Raw genomic sequence first — 3,361 nt, 5'->3', positions numbered from 1 at the left:
GTTGTAGATTCATTTTTTTGTTTAAAAGACAAACTATTTCGTTAAAAATTATTTCTTTTTTGTTAAAACTAATTGTTTGTAACTAATTATTTAGCTATTTCATTATTTTGCTAAAAAACGATCGTTTTCAGTTAAAAATTCAAAAATTTGATTAAAAATTTACTTTATTAGTTGAACATTCAGCTCTTCGACTCAAGATATAAATATTTTGTTAAAAAATAATTTTTTTATATAAACATTGAACTATTCCATTATTGGTTAAAAATTGATTATTTCCAGTTGTAAATTAAACAATGTGGGTAACGATTTATGTATTTGGTTATAAATTCGTCTTCTTTTTTAAGAAAATTGATCTTTCGGACTGAGAATTAAATTATTTTGTTGAAAATAGAAGTAATTTTCAGAAAATTAATTTTATCAGTTGAAAATCCTCCATTTTGCCAAAAAATTACCCTATTTCCTGTTTTGAAAACATTGTGTCTTGTGACACCTGTTAAGGTAGTTGGGCCAAAAGTCAGATATCTGAAAGAAATAGTTTTTCTATGATTTTAACAATCAAAATATTATAAATGTCATTCTAAATGAAAAATATTATTTTTTATGAAAAATGTTAAAATTCACACAGAAAAACCATTAATTTTAACCATACTCTTTGAAATTACATTTTTTCTTATCATTACACCAGTTATAATATTTTTATTTTTAAAATCATAGAAAAACTAGGTTTTTTTCAGATATCTGACTTTTGGGACAACAAGTACCTTAAAATTTTAAAGCTTTTAAAATAAAAATCTAGTATACCTGCAATTTTCATAGCTAAATAATCAAAATAATTCTTAATTACACAATAAAAATAATTATTTTTTGTATGACTCTGCAAAAATAATGCAACCCCGTTATTTGAATATATGACTCTTGGACTAAAGGCAAGTAAATAAATAAATAAGTTCTTGCAGCGTCAAATTAAACATATACAGATATTTTGGATCGTACTCTAAAATGATAAATGTCGCTTTTTAAAAAATTGCGAAAATTTCAAGAGAAAATCTGCTATTATAAGCATTATGGGGCTTATCTATCATGGCTAATAAACCCCCATCGATAATGGATGTGCACAGCAGGATGCTCTCTTATTAATATTGTTTTTTGATCCAAAACCTTACTTCTAACTCTGGGTTTTTCCAACATAAAGTTCCCTCACAAATCCGCCACCCCTTTTCGATTTTTCGCCTACATACATCCACTCAAGAAAGCTTTTCTCACCTTGACCTAAATTTCTTTAATGTGATGTTCACAATCTTTTTAGAACTTTATAACATCCCCCCCCCCACTCTGATATAAATTTTTTATAGTAAGTATGTATGTAACTAAGGCGCCATACATATACCACGTGGAGTCGTTTTTGAACTAGGGTGATCCAAGAAAAGTTTTTTTTTCAATTTTCGTCTATATCAGGCAAACATTTTTTAAATCAACAAAAAAATGAATGCATTTAAAAAAAGTATATTTAGAGGTTCCTCAAGCACCATGAAGTTTAACAAACTAGGGTGGTCTAAAAATGCCTTGTACATTTTTTTTACTCTAGCGGACAAGTCATCCACGCAAAATTTTCTATTTCCGGAGAAAAAGAATCCGTAATTTCTTATTTTTATGAAATTCAAATCCTAACACGGTCCACCGGGTACTTCAAAATCCAATTTGATTAACATGAAGACATTTTGGATTTTCGAAAACTTGAAGTCATGCTCCAGGGTTTTATCGAATCGTGCAAAGATTTTTAGAGATTGAAGAGGAGTTTTCACGAAATAAAATCATATTTATAACTTTCATTTTTAACCCCTCTCACTCTCCTCTTCACCAGTGCCCAAAATATTATCCAAAAGTAAAAAAACTACATTTTTACGTATTTTTGTTAATTTTTAGCAATTTCCGTAGTCTTCTTAAAACAAATAATTACTAATAGATAATTTGAATATTTTCCATGACTTTCTAAACAATGTTCAATTGTTTAAATAAATTTAACTTATTGAAATAATTATTTATTCACAAAAAGTTGTGAAAAATCGTATTTTTTGATCGAAATGTAATAGTTGGTCATTGTATGGAGTAGTTTATTTTTTAAAAATATTATGTAATGATTTAAACAATTAATTATTTTTTATTTAAAGAATTTCTAAAAATTGAGCCGGAGATGTCCATTTTTTTCTCCGAATTGGCATCCTACGATACTTTTTGTTAAATAATTACAACATTTTAATAAATTTCTTCTAATTTTTAACAAATCTCGGTTTTTTAAAGAATTTCTTTGCTCTACCTTTTTTTCGATTACCTTAAAGAAGTGAATCAAAATAGAATACCTACAATTATTTTTCTGAATTTATAGGATGAAAAACATGATTTAAACATTTTAAAATTATTTACACAAATAAAATTTGTTTAAACAACAATTTTTCAAAAAATATCTTAAAAATTGTATTTCCTGAATTAAACATAATGTTAAAACTAATTTTTTTTTTACTGAATATATACCTATTTCATTATTATGTTAAAAATCGATCATTTTAATATTTATTTTATTAGCTAAAGATCCACCTCTTTGACGGAAAATATGAATATTTTGTTAAAACTGATTTTTAAAAATATTTTCTTATTTTTTTGTGTTTTGTATTTTCTTATTGAAATGTAATAGTTGGTCATTTTTTGGAGTAGTTAACTTTTTTTAAATATTATGTAATTACTTAAACAATTAATTATTGTTTATTTAAAGAATTTATAAAAATTGAGTAAGAGATGTTTAATTTTTTCTCCAAATTGGTATCCTATGCTTTTTTTGATTAAATAATTACAACATTTTGATAAATTTCTTCTAATTTTTAACAAATCACTATTTTTTTTAAAGATTTTTTTTTTGTTCTAGCAACTTTTTTTCGATTGCCTTAAATAAGTGAATCAAAATAGAATACATACAATTATTTTCCTAAATGTATAGGGTATAAAAAATTATTTGAACATTTTAAAATTATTCACACAAATAAAATTGGTTAAAGAACAATTTCTCCAAAAATATGTGAAAAATTTTATTTCCTGAACTAAATAAAATATTGAATGATTTGGAGGATTAGTAAATACTGTTAAAAACGTAATTTCATTATTTAAACAATTTTTATTCGTTCAAGCAGTTTGTCTATTATAAAATATCAATCAGTAATCTAAAATATAACATATAGAATTATTTCCATTAATATATATTAATATATATTTTTGTGCCTTCTAGTATGACAGCTTTGTATTCATAGAAGACTCTGAAATGCTATAATAAAATATAATCTAATTCCATTTTACATATATGCAATTCACTTAT

Source organism: Belonocnema kinseyi, chromosome 6 (genome assembly GCF_010883055.1).
Source record: "Belonocnema kinseyi isolate 2016_QV_RU_SX_M_011 chromosome 6, B_treatae_v1, whole genome shotgun sequence".
Taxonomy (NCBI): domain Eukaryota; kingdom Metazoa; phylum Arthropoda; class Insecta; order Hymenoptera; family Cynipidae; genus Belonocnema; species Belonocnema kinseyi.
The sequence above is the reverse complement of the archived record's forward strand: the minus strand, read 5'-3'. Positions refer to the sequence as shown.